Source organism: Sorex fumeus, unplaced genomic scaffold (assembly GCF_029834395.1).
Source record: "Sorex fumeus unplaced genomic scaffold, SorFum_2.1 ptg000006l, whole genome shotgun sequence".
NCBI lineage: Eukaryota > Metazoa > Chordata > Mammalia > Eulipotyphla > Soricidae > Sorex > Sorex fumeus.
In genome coordinates, this window is record NW_026606063.1 from 57,566,002 (window position 1) to 57,580,615 (window position 14,614).

A 14,614-nucleotide genomic window follows, 5' to 3' on the forward strand; every position below is an offset into this window, starting at 1 on the left:
GACACACACAGATACAGACACATACACTCACATAGACACATGCACACACAGACACTCCAGACACATACAGACACACACAGCCACAGCCACATAGTCATGTACACATACATACACACAGACAGACACAGTCAGCCACACAGATACATGCACACACAGACACTCACGGACACAGACACACACAGACACATACAATCACACAGACACACATAATCACTCATAGACATGCAGAGACACAGCCACATACAGTCACACAGACATACACAGACACAGACACACAGACACACAGAAACACATACAGTCACACACGCACACACTCAGACATGCAGACACAGATACACACTCTCACAGACATACAGATACACAGCCACTCTTACAAACACAGACACGCACGGCCCCAGCTGGCCGGGGCCTGGGGCAGGGTGGGGGTGGTGCTAACCATGGGTCCTGCCTGTCAGCTGTGCTGCTCCCCACCCTTTCCTCTGAAGAAGCAGGAGGGGTTCATGAGTCTGAAGGTAGTGATTCTCTGACCCCAGCACAGCCCCTCAGACGAGGGTACAGGACCGGTGGGACATGGCCGGGGGGACGGGAAGCTGAGGCATTGAAACAGAGTCTGACTCACCCAGGCCTCTCAGTAGAAATTTGTGGTGGTGGTGGTGTTAGATGAGATCCCAGACTCCTGAATCTCGACCAAGTGCTCTTCTGCCTCTGATGCTGTGATTATGCTCTGACATGGATGTGGGTCAGCGGGAGACACCAACACCTCCCCCCCAACACACACACCCCATAGTTCCCTACAAAAGGGTTTAAGTTAGACACAGACAGTAATGAATGCAAGAGGCTTCCCAATCTCCTCCCACTTCCATTTCTCCTCAGGCCCTCCCGTGCCCTCAGCGGCTTGTGGGGCCTGGTGGCTGAAGGGAGAATCAGGTGCACTCTGGTCTCTCAACTCAAAGGTTGCATGGCTCTGGGTCTGCTACTCCAAGAGCTGTGAGCAGGGGCTTGAGGTGGGATGGTGAGATGTGGGGATGGATTACTTGAGCCCAGGAGTGATCACTGAGGGAAGAACCAGGAGAAAGGACTAAGCACCTCAGGTGTGGCCCAAACACACAACAAACAGAAACAAGAGCCTCCAGTGCATCAACAGACTCATTCAAATATCCCACTCTAGTCACCCTGGGTTTGATCGTTGGTACCACGTCTGATTCCCTGAGTTCACCAGGAGTGATCTTTGAATGCAGAGCCAGGAGTAAGCCCTAAGCACCAACACATGTGGCCTCCAAACAAAACAAAACGAAAAAATCAAAGCCAATAGAAAGGCATGTTGTGAAAGGAACATTCCACCAGCCAAGAAGGAAACAGAACTTGCCCCAACGATCACGATCATGATCATCCTGTTGTTCGTCGATTGTCTCGAGCAGGCACCAGTAACATCTCCTTCGCCCTAGCCCTGAGATTTTAAGAAGTACCATATTTAAGGCTCTTTCAGGGTTAGGAGAATGAGACCCATCATTGTTACTGGTATTTGGCATATTGGGTACACCATGGGGAGTTTGCCAGACTCTGCCATGTGGGCAGATTATATTTGGTAGCCTGCCAGGTTGTCCAAAGTAAAAATGAGATAATAAAATGTCTTCCGGGAGCTGGGTTTTATAGTCTCTGGGTCTTGGCCGTTGATGGAATTACACGGTGCCTGGGAGCAGTTGGTGGGTGTGACTCCTGCCTACTGGAAGATGGAGAATCTGGGTGGAGGATGCTCAGCCCCGATCCACGCAGGCATGGAGATCTCAGCCCCGGGACCCGCATGCTTTTGTTCCTCTGCCGGGACCTTCATGCATGTGGAGAGTGGTCTCAGCATGGTGGTGGCTGGTTCTGGAGGTCTTTGGCTGCTGGGGCTCTGCTCGGGGCGGGGAGGGAAACTCAACCCAGCCCTCTCCAAGGGGCCCCGGTGAGGACAGCCAGGAGCAGGGGCAGGAGACTCAACAACCAGACAAAATATAAGAAACAGCCTTTTTTCTGTTATTATTGTGGGGCCATACCTGGTAGTGCTCAGGACATACACCTGACTCTTTACTCAGGGGTGTGGTGCTGGGGATTGAACCTGGGTCAGCCACATGCAAGACAAGCAACCTACCCTCTGTACTATCGTCCTGGCCAGAACTGTTTTCTGATAACATACAATACAGGAGAGAAAAGAAGCAAATGAAGAAAGGAATCGTGCCACCAGTTTTGTCTATAAGCAATTTCTAGGTATAGAAAGAGGAAGGCTACTAAATGAGGAGGGGGAGACCAGAGTGAGGGTTCCCTCCTGTCAGCCCTTCTAGCAGCTGGAGGAACAAGTTCCTGAAAGGGGAGTGCTATCTTGTGCATACAAACATGCAACACATCCTGTGCTTGAGAAGCATGACTAAAACATGAAAATGAATCTTTTGTGTTTATCAATCACAGTTAAATATTTTTTAACTGAGTTCAACCATTTTATTCCCTGACCAAAGCACTTCATTTATATTCTGGTTAAAACCATTAAATAGATACGGTTCACATGAAAATGCTATATCAACTTAACAATTGCAAAGCTTTGACACTCATTTGCTATAGATATAATGCTTTTACAAATTCATACAGTAGTGTGGTCTGCATATACTGTTTACAGTTAACCAAAAAACAAGTACCAAGGACCCAGGTACTGGGCCGCTGTTCCCACAGTGGCATAGTTTTGTCTCAAGAGAGTCACTGTCACCTTATGGAGATACTTTATTTTACTTTCCCCCACTTTTTTAAAACACTGTGGTTTACAAATTTGTTTACGACGCTTTGTTACAGTCTTTCAATATTCCAACATCAATCCCACCACCATCGTCACCTTCCCTCCATCACCGTCTCCATTTTCCTACGCACCCCTCAAGCCCACCCCTGTGGCAGAAGATACTTTATTTTAAAAAGCACTTGTGGGGCCAGGGAGATGGTTCTTGGGATAAGGCCCTTTCCTTGTACTCAGCTGAGTACAGAGCCAGGAATAAGCCCTGAGCACAGTCAGGTGTGGGCCCGAAACCAAACAAACAAAAATCACTTGTCTTCAGCCCAGACCTCTGTATGTCCCTATCTCATGTCTGTGTACACATAAGGAAATGCTAATAAAGTTGTCCATTGGGTTTTTTTTGGGGGGGTCACACCCGGCGATGCTCAGGGGTTACTCCTGGCTCATGCACTCAGGAATTGCTCCTGGCGGTGCTCGGGGACCATTTGGGATGCTGGGAATCGAACCTGTGTTGGCCATGTTGGCTGCATGCAAGGCAAATGCCCTACCCGCTGTGCTATTGCTCTAGCCCCTCCTTTGGATTTTTTAATGCAAGCCTTGGTACATGTGGCATATCCAGGCCCTTTTGATGAGCGGAGGCCAGGGGGCAGTCTCCTTGGTGTTGGGCTGTAAGGTACTGAAGAGACCAGAGTGCAATCAGACCAGCGAACATCCCTGTGTTCAGCCTTCTGGAAGGCTGCTGGCATCTTTCCTCTTCCTGCCCTGCTCTTCCGCACATTTATCCCTAATCTATGAAAGTCTTTACCTGCTCACCATATCTACTGCTCCTGCTCACAATTAGCTATCAGCCTTCTACAAGTACATCTAACCTGCAATAAACTCCCAGTGAAAACCTTGTCACTTGTCACTTGTCATCCCATTGATCATTGATTTGCTCAAGCGGTTGCCAGTAAAGACTCCATTCATCCCTGTCACAGGTTAGTGTAGCCCAATGGCATACTGGGGGCTCTTTCAGGGTCAGGGGAATGAGGCCCATTACTGTTACCATTTTTGGCATATCGAATATGCCACAGGTAGCTTGCCAGGCTCTGCCGACCAGTGAAAAAGAGGGGAAAAATATCATTTATTGGGCCAAAGAGATAGTACAGTAGGGAAGGCACTTGTCTTGCATGTGACCGGCCTGACTTTAATTCCCAGCACCCCATATGGTTCCTGAGCTCCGCCAGGAGTGACCCTGAGCAGAGAGAGACAGTCTCTGAGCATCACCAGGTGTAACCCAGAACCTCCCACCCCACAAAGAAACAATTTTTCTGGCCCAAGGGATGACTGGTTGGCTAAAGCAAGCCTGAGCCTCGAAATCCTGAGGCCATGAGACTAGAGAGCGTGTGGCCTCTGGTGTAGAGCTAGGAGTGTGAAAACAGGGCTAGTGAAGCCAGAGACCCCAGTGTTTGATCCCTGGTTATCGCAATAAAGGGAAGGATCACTTAATCACTTAACTTCCCGTTAGTCGTCGATTTGCTCGAGCGGGCGCCAGTAACGTCTCCATTTATCCCTGTTGTGTGCTAGTGTAGCCCAATGGCATCTGTACGCTCTGGGGACATGAAGAGCCTCAAACCAATCATTCATGATCTTGACGAAGAAGTCTGACCATCTGGTAGGTGGGCGGCCACGCGGTCTTTTGACATCCCGTGGAATCCAGTTGGTAACAGCTCTAGTCCAGCGGTCGTCTTTAAATCTCATTATGTGACCAGCCCATCTGATTTTTGACACCTTGGCAAACGAGACAGCGTCCCTGATTCTTGATCGTCGACGGAAGTCGGAACTCCTGATTCTTTCTCTCATTTGAGTGAAACGTGATATTCCAAGCATAGCTCTTTCTATTCTTCTTTGGGAGACCTGAATAGCGTTCTCATCCTGTTTCCGTAGGGCCCAGGTCTCTGAGGCATATGTTAATGCAGGAAGAACGGTGGAATCAAAGAGATGTGCCCAGAGCCGGAGGTTCTTCGTCCTCTTAGCTATTTCTTCGACGTTCTTGAAGGCGTTCCAAGCCGCTCTCTTCCTCCTGCACAGCTCGGGTGCCAGGTCATTTGTCATGTTGACTTCTCGACCTAGGTACACATAGCTGTTGAATTCGGAGATGGTCGTTCCGTTGAGAGCGAATGGGGCATCAGGAATGAGGCTGTTTCTCATAAACATTGTCTTCGTAAGATTCAGCTGTAGTCCTACCTTTCCACACTCACGGTCAAAGTCGGCCAGCATTTGTGCCACTTGGCTGATGTTTGGTGCTATTAAAACAATGTCATCAGCAAAGCGGACGTGGTGTAGTTGCCGACCATCTATCTTCACTCCCATGTTTTCCCATTCCAGTTGTCGCATGATGTTCTCGAGGGTGGCACTGAAGAGTTTCGGTGAAATGGTATCACCTGCCGAACCCCTCTCTTGACATCAACAATCACTTCTTTGTAGAATGGTGAGATCCTGGTAGTGAATCCGCAATACAGCTCACGGAGGATCTTGATATATTGGGCTTGAATGCCCTGATTGGCTAGGGCTTCAATGACCGCTTCTGTCTCAACAGAATCAAAGGCCTTCTTTAAATCAATGAACGTTAAACAGAGCGGCATCTTGAACTCCTGAGAAACCTCAATGAGCTTGGTTATCGTGTGGATATGGTCGATGGTGCTGAATCCTTTGCGGAACCCGGCTTGCTCGCATGGTTGTCCTTCATCTAGTGTTCTGCCAATCCTATTCAGGATGGCTCGAGTGAACAACTTGTAGATGACAGACAATAGGCAGATCGGGCGATAGTTGCCAATGTCATGGATGTCTCCCTTCTTGAACAGTAGTACAGTCCTGCTGGTTTTCCGTTGGGACGGAACCTTGCATTCAGACAGGTAGCGAGTGAAGAGCTGAGCCAGTGTATTGATGAGTACTGATGGCAGGTTCTTCAGGTGTTCAGGTCTGACCTTGTCTGGGCCAGGTGCTCTTTGTTTCTTTACTGATGAAATGGCAGGTCGGATTTCGGAAGGGAGAACGTTGGGAATGACATATCCATCCTGTGGAATTTGGTATGTTGGCAAGTGGACATGGCTATCGAAGAGATTTGAGTAGAAGTCATGGATAATCTTCTCCATTGCCGTTCTGGAGGATGTGATGGATCCATCAGGACGTCGGAGGGCAGTCATTTTGGTCTTGTAGTTGGTGAAGGACAGGCGGGCATTACGAATACTTTTCCCAGCTTCTGCCGCATCTACCAGTACTTCTGCTCTTCTCTCTTTGAGGTCTTCCTTGATCGCATCTCTGCACTGCTTTGCGAGCTCGGACGTTAGCTTGCGGTTGCCTGAGGCATGCGCCAAACCACGCTGGCGAATTAGCTCAAGAGTTTTTGAAGACAGGCGTTTTTTTGTGGCTATCTCTCTTGGCGTTCCTCGCACATTCATGTAGGTGCTGAACCAGTCGATCCTATTCCTCGTCAATGTTGTCAACAATGGCATCTTCCCATGTTGCTGCAATAGTGCCAAAGAGTTCCCAGTTGGTGGCCGTTCTGGGAATTCTCTTTTTGAACTTTGCAGCCCTTTCTCCCTGCTCTGTGAAGTAGAATTTTGCACGAAGGAGACGGTGGTCCGATCCCGTTCGAAATTTTGGGACAACAGCGACAGCAGTCAGGCAAAACCGTCGATTGAATATGATGTGGTCTATTTCGTTGTGGAATCGTCCACCAGGAGACTCCCATGTCCAACATTTAGATTCTGCCTTCTGGAACTGTGAGTTACCATGGATGGTCTTGGTCGACATGATGAACTCAGACAGTCTCTCACCCTGTTCGTTCCATTCTAGGCCAAGACTCACGCACGACTGAAGACCCACAGAACAAGATAAGCGGAACTCTCTGAGACCTTGGACTCCAGCTCGGCGGACCCAGGAACAGAGTTTCTCTGCTTGCTCCCACCAACCACAGGTGACAAAGGGATTCTAATCAGGAGCCCCACCCTACCCTCCCTGTCTGCTTCCATCAACCACCCAGGGATTGGATCGCGCACAGAAGACCCACCCTACCCAGATAAATACCCCACTGGCAGACTTCCACTATTGACACTACCTCCTCTACCCAGCTGTCGCCACACTCCAGGACGCTTTCCGGACCCGCGCGGCCGCTTCGCACATCATAAGACACTAAATACCCATCTTCCGGAATTGTCGTACCATATTTGATAGGGTTCAAATATGGTAACACCTACAAGGGTGATTAGAGGTCGCCCCAAAAGCCTCTATCCCTCTCGGAAAGACTGGCAAGCTACCGAGAGTATTCCGCCCGCACGGAAGAGCCTGGCAAGCTATCCGTTGTGTATTCGATATGCCAAAACCAGTAACTACAACTGGTCTCATTCACCTGACCCTGAAAGGGAAGGATAAATGACAAAAAAATTTTATCTTTTTCTTTTTGGGTCACCCCATCTTTTTCTTTTTTGGTCAGGGGTTATTCCTGGCTCTGCACTAAGGAATTACTCCTGGCAGTGCTTGAGGGACCATATGAGATGCCAGGGATCGAACCCAGGTTGGCTGCATGCAAGGCAAACGCCCTACCCACTGTGCTATGGCTCCGGCCCCCCAAACCACTTCTTATTTAGTGATGTGTGTTAACCTCATTCTCCAGTGTGCCATGCTCCCCAGGAGTGCAAATACTCATACTCCGTTCCTTCCTTCACTCTTAGAGCAGTGAAGACAGTCCTACAATCATCCTCAGATATTTAGCTTTGGTTTGTTTTGTTTGGGGGCCGCACTGGTGATGTTCAGGGGTTCTCCTAGCTCTGTGCTCAGGGGTCGCTAGAGCTTGCTGTGTTAGTGGGGGAGGATGGAGCATTATAGGAGAGGATGGGGGAGCGACTAGAGCCAGTGAGTGGATTCCTCCCGTCGAACCCCGAGCCCTGGGCACCTCTCTCTAGTCAGAACACCTGGAGCTCTGTGGGTCTGCTGTGCAGACAAGTCGAAGGGAGTTTCCTAGGCAAGTGGATTGAGAAATAAGGCATTTGCCCACTTCAGAGAACGTCATGGTAAAAGGCAATCATTTATTTTTAATGTGTGAAGGACTTTGTACATTGAACATTTGGGGTTGTTTTGCTTTCCTGTTTTGGGCAAATGCCCAGCTCTTACCTGTTACTCATGAGAAACCAATTAAAAGGAGAGGATAGGGGAGCCCTAAGGAGTGCGGGGGTCAAACCTGGGTGTGGCATATGCAAGGCGAGGGCTTTATCCACTGTACTATCTCTCTGACTTCTCAAAACTTTTCTAAACATGAAAATCATCACATAAAAAAAGGCTGGAATATTACACATAATCCTGTAAAATACAAAGGCAGATGAGCTTCCACTAAAGACTCTTTTTTTTGTCACCAGTGCCATTGACTGGGGAGTTTATTTTATTTTATTTTTTTATTATTTATTTATTTATTTATTTTTGGGTCCCAGCGATGTTCAGAGGTTACTCCTGGATTTGCAAAACTCAGGAATTACTCCTGGTGGTGCTTGGGGGGACCATATGGGTTACTGGGAATCGAATCCATGCCAGCTGTGTGCAAAGCAAATGCCCTCCCTGCTGTACTATCACTCTAGTCCCAATTTATTTTATTTTTAATTAAAATTGTTTTGTTTTGTTTTTGGGCCACACACTGGCAGTTCTCAGGGCCTGCACTTGACTCTGTGCTCAGGATCATTCCTGAAGGTGTTTGGGGGATCCGTGGGGTGCCGGGGATTGAACCCAGATCTCTGCATGCAAAGCAAGCACCCTTCCCATTGTGCTTTTTCTTGGGCCTAATATGTTTCCCCACAATTCCAGATCCTGGGAGTCTGGGGTTAAGATGCTGGAAGAAATAGTATTTTTATTTATTTATTTTTTGATTTGGGGTTATACCTGGTGATACTCAAGGCTTATTCCTAAATCTGAAAGGGGGTCTTCAGATTAGCAGGGCTTAAATGATCTCCAATCCCTCTTTAGTTCATGAAGTTACTCTCTACTGCGTACACGCTTTTCCTCCTGCAGGTAGCTGGAAGGACAGGGCAAGGACAATAGAACAGTCATTACATTTCTGTTAGGTCAGCATGTGCTTGCTCATCTGTTTGTGCTCAGGGTTTTCTCCTGACTCTGAGTTCAGGGAACTGAGTTCAGGGGTCACTAATAGTGGTAGTAGGGTTGGAACCTAGGTTGGCTGCATGCAGGCAATCGTCTTAACATTTGTACTGACTCCAATCCTGGGGTTGATGTTTTAATTTTTTTTTCTTTTCTTTTTGAGTCTGGAGTGATAGCATAGCAGTAGGGCGTTTGCCTTGCATGCGACCGGGCCAGCCGAGCCAGGTTATATTCCTCCACCCCTCTCAGAGAGCCTGGCAAGCTACGGAGAATATCTCGCCCGCACGGCAAAGCCTGGCAAGCTACCCGTGACGTATTCGATATGCCAAACACAGTAACAAGTCTCACAATGGAGACATTACTGGGCCCGCTCAAGCAAATTGATGAACAACGGGAGGACAGTGCTACAGTGCTTTTTGGGTCACACTGGGCGATAAACAGGGGTTAGTCTTGGTTCATGCACTCAGGAACTACTCCTGGCAATGCTCAGGGGACCAAATAGGATGCTGGGAATCGAACCCGGTTGGCTGTGTGCAAGGCAATTGCCCTACCTGCTGTACTATCGCTCCAGCCTGACATATTTAATTAATTCCCCCTCCCTTTAATTGTTGCTATGGTGACTGGGGTTTGTTCGTGGGTGCTTATGCTTGGCTACCATTATGGGGATAGGGGATGCACACATCTTTCCCCCTAGCCATGCTACCTGCTGGAGCTCAAACTTCTTTTTAGTTGTCGTACTTATACTCACCTGGTCATGGTGCTTCCGTAAATTGTTTGCAATCCTGGAAACCACAGCAGAGCCACTAGGACTTGGGCACATTGCATTGAAAGGCAGCAGGCTTTCAGCTCCTGGCCTCAGGCCTGGAAGGCAGGTACCCTATGCCCTGAGGCCAAGTCCTGGGCCACAGAGACAGTTTTGTAAACTCAAAGGTCTGAAGGTCTGTTTCTGCTGCTCCACAGGCTCTATTGATTAAGATGGGTGACGAGGGAGAAAGGGCAGGTTGGGAAGGAGATTGTGTCCTAGTGACCCTGCAAAGAAAAGGGAGTCCAAGGAGCAGGCAGGTCACATGCTCTGCTGGGAAGTTCCCTGGAACCTAGTGGTTTGAGCTGCACCAAATGGTGCTCAGGAATTACTCCTGGCTCTGGGCTCAGGAATTACCACTTGGTGAGCTAAGAGGACCATATGGGATGCCAGGGATTGAACCCAGGTTGGCTGTGTGCAAGGCAAGCTCCCTACCCATTGCACTGTGGCTCTGGCCCCTTTCGGCTGGTTTTCTGATGCATGTTAGCTTGTGGCCTGTGGACCCTGTCCTGTAAATCTGAAAGGGGGGCTTCAGATTAGCTGGGCTCAAATGATCTCCAATCCCTTCCTTTGGTCCATGAAGTTACTCTCTACTGCATATACACTTTTCCTCCTGCAGGTAGCTAGAAGGACAGGGCAAGGATAATAGACCTAATTTCTGTTAGGTTAGGATGTGTTTGCTCATCAGTTTGTGCTCAGGGCTTTCTCCTGATTCTGTACTCAGGGATCATCCTGGAAGGTCCCAAGGGACTATATGGGGTGCTGGAGATCATACTTGAGTCAGCCGCATGCAAGACAACTGCCTTCCCCACTGTACTCTTTCGAGTCCTGATTCAATGTTTAAATCCAAGTATTAGCTTCTTGGGGGGCTGATTTCAGTTTCCTTGAGGTCTCTTTTTGATTTGCCTTTTCCTATGTTGGCACAACATCTTTCCTCTGAGGGCACCTGGACCTCGATCTTTCTTTCTCTCTTTTTCTTCTTCAGTTTTTGTAGTGCCAGGGGTCAACCTATAAAGCATGTGCTCTACTGCTAAGTTACATCCTTAACTCTCCATCTTTTCAGCTTAATTATTCTTCAACTTTTGGCCACAGCCCCTGGTGTTCAGGGGCTAGAGATGGCTTGGTGCTGGGGGCAAGGGGGTCATGCAGGTGGTGCTCAGGGAACCATGCAGCGCTCAGGGTTCAATGCTATGCCTCTAGCATTGCAGGTTTGCCTCCTGGTCCTCTGAGCCATTGCCCTGACCCCAATCTTCTGATTGTAGAGGGACAAGCTGGGCAGGGGAGACAGGCCGGGAGCTAGATCACATCCAGCACGAGTGAGGACTGAGTCTTCAGCTGCACCGTCGTAGCACGTGGCCTACCAACCCCCTGAGCGGCCTCCAAAGGACTTTGGTAAAATTTGGGGACTTTCAGAAACCTCTAGAATCTTGGTTTGTGGACTTTTATTTAGAGCTCACTAATATTATTATTATATTCATAAGTGAGATAAGCTTATGATTTCTTGAGGGTGGTGGTTTGGGGCCATGTCCAGGGTTGCGGGGGAGTATGTGGGGTTGGGGCTGCTCCTGCTGATGTTCCAGGGACCACATGGGGCTAGGAGTGAGTCAGGGTTGGCTGCGCGTACGCCAGTATGTTAAGTGCTAGCCTCTCTGGCCCAAGGCCATAACTGTCTAGTCACACAGATACAATCCGCTTTTAAAATCTAGATGTAATCATCTCAAAGCAAATAGGAAAGCCCAACTCTTCTGTTGACATAATTCTACCTTCACCCACGACCAGAGAGCTGCAGTGTCATGGGGAGCCCCGGGGATGCCCCACTGCTGCCCTGGACACCGGCCAGGAGCAGAATGTGTGGCTGACTGGGCACTCAGGAAGCCGAGAGAGGTGCCAGCCCTCACCTCCGGTCAGGCTGCTGCCCAGGAAGATGAGTCCTTCCCAGAGGTGGGAGCTAGGGCGCTGTGTGGGAGCGTCAGTGTGAACCTGCACCTCCCTTTCCCGGGTCAGGCGGGAGCCAGTGGAGGTTCTGCAGGGGAGAGTGGGGACACAGTCCAATCCTCTCACTGGCTTCCTAAATCCTCTCATTGGCTTCCTGCCGTCCCAGCCCAGCCAGCATCAGACGAAGCCCTTTATATCGGGCACTGTGATGCAACCTCTTTCTGGAACTGACAGCCAGTCTCCAATCCAGGTTGCCGGGTTTACCCCTCGCCAGCCTGCCCAGGGACCCGCTCACATGTCCCTGTGACCTGCCTAGATGCTGGGCATCTGCTCTTCGGGAACTGATTCCACCGGGCACTGGACACATTCGCTGAGCCCCACTGTGCTCTGTGCTTGCGGCTTTGCTCAGAAGAGCTGGAGACAGGAGTGGGGGGGGTCTCAGAGTGCCGGGGAGGCTGACCTTTCCCTGCAAATCACTCGCCCACCTGTCCAACCAGGTTGTTTGTAAAACTGTGGAAGTGTGCCCAGAATGTACTTAAGTGTGTACTGTGTGCTCCAAGTGTGTCCTGAGTGTGCCCACAATATGCAGTGTTCCCCGAGAGTGCCCAGAGTATGCCCGATGTGTGCCAGATGGTGCCCAGAGAATGCAGTGTTCCCTGCATATGCCTCGAGTGTGTGACCTGACTGCCCAGAATGTGCCCAGTGTGTGCCCGGAGTGTTTCAGAGTTGGGCTGCAAAGATGCCTGAGCTGGCAGGGCTGGTGTAAGGCGGAGGCTGGAGGAAGGCTCTGCGGGAAGGGCATACTGCAGCTCCCAGGCTGGGAAACAGGGTCTCAAGCATAGGTTCAGGAACATGAGAACAAGCTGGGAGTGAGAAGGTACAAAGAGAGGCTGGTTCTGAAATCCTGGAAAGAGAAAAGGCAATTTGCTTGAGGTTGCTGGGGGGTGTGGAGGACCCCATGAAACATAGTCCAAACACCCAGTTAGTTCATCTGCTTGACGGCTGCAGCCCCAGGCAGGAAAAATATACCCAGCGTTTCCTCAGCTCCTCAGCACCCACTGTGACAAGCCGGACATCAAGCCAGCTGCTCTCTAAGAGGCCCCAGTGACTCCCCTTCTGGCATCTGAAGGCACTGAGGCTTGCGAGGGGTATGCCCATGGGGGCAGAGAGAGCAAGACCGAGTGTCTGGCCACTTTACTTGGCCCCTCTCTGAAGCTTAGAGTTCTCAAATGAAAATCAGAAGATGGGTGCTGACTACTGACGTCAAAGGGTTTGTAAGTTAGCACTGGGGGCATTCCTAGGTGCAGCATAGCCTCGAGTCACCTTGTACTGATGGTCACCTATTACTCAGATTCATTTCTGTTGTTTGGTTGGTGTGGTTTTGGGGCCACACCTAGCAGTGCTCAGGATTTACCTCTGGCTCTGTGTTCAGGGATCACCCCTGATGGTGCTCAAAGAACCCTATGAAATGCCGGGGATCAATCTTGGATCATCTCATTCCTACTTTGGATCTCATTCCTACTTTGGACAAACTTGCAGGCTATCGAATGTAGCCTGCCCACAGGGCAGAGTCTGGCAAACTCACCGTGGCCTACCAAATATGCCAAATACCAGTAACAATGATGGGTCTCATTCTCCTAAAGAGCCGTGAATATAATCTCAGGGCTAGGATAAACGAGACGTTACTGGGGCCTGCTCGAGGCAATCGACGATTAACAATCTTGGATCGACCCTTGGGTGTAAAGGATTCATTTCTGAATCTCGAACATTGACATCACTGCGACTTGATTTCAGACTTCAAGGGCTTGGGGAGTGGTTCAAAAAACTGGAGCACATGCTTTGCTCAATTCCCAGTATATGGTCCCCAGAGCAATGCTAGAAACAGGCAAAAAAGAAAAGAAAATGGGCTGCAAGGAGGTCGGGGCTGGAAGCCAAGTAGAAGGAGCCCTCTTGGGGCCATAGTTTCAACACAGGGGCCCTCCACTATCATGGGGGTATTCATCTGCACCTGGTTCTGGTGAAACCAACAAGGTTTATGTACTTCCTGGATGGAGTCAAAGGACTAGATCATGTCCCCTATCCCCCCACCCCCTGGGAGGATCACTGGAAAAAGAAAAAAAAGCAACAGAGGGGGTGCAGTGGTATAGTACAGCAGGTGGGCACTTGTCCTGCATGCAACCTACCCAAGTTTGTTCTCCAAGTCCCCAAGCCCTGCTAGAATTGATTCCTGAGTGGAGCCAGGAGTCAGCCCTGAACATTGCTAATGTGGCCCAAAATACAAATAGAAATTGTGTAAAATGGATTTCTTTCTTGTTTTGGTTTTTTGGGTCACACCCGGTGATGCCTAGGGATCCAGGGATCACTCCTGGCTCTGAACTCAGGAATTACTCCTGTCAGTGCTTGGGGATCATATGGGAGGCTGGGAATGAAACCCGGGTTGGTGACATGCAAGGCAAGTGCCCTCCCCTCTGTACTATCGTTCCAGCCCCTGTAAGTGGTTTTCAACTTGTTCAACAGCATGGAGCTGGAGCAATACCACAGCAGGTAGGATACGTTAAGCACAAGAGGCTCAACCTTTAACATGTTAGTGATCTCTTAAGAAGGGCTCAATGACCCTTGGGTGAAATACAACAATCTTCACACTCTTTCCTCTAAGGAAACTTTTTGTAGCATTTTCGGTGTTTTTTTTTTCATAACAAACAATACAACATAAATTATTTCAGTTCTGCTTTGGGGCAGGGGTTGTGTTTAGGATGGAAACATCTGAAATATTACATCAAATATTGTGAACTACTTTATAAAATTTAAAAAAAATTAAAATAGTTATCCCTGAGCACAGAGCCAGAAGTAAGCCTTGAGCACTGCTGGGCCTGGTCCCAAAACCAACAGAACAAAATAGGACAGGTAATATTTTGGACAAAATCTGGAAAGCAGAATCTGGACAGTAATCCAGGCAGGGCACGGATTCTTATTTTGTGTGCATGTATGTGGCTTTTGGC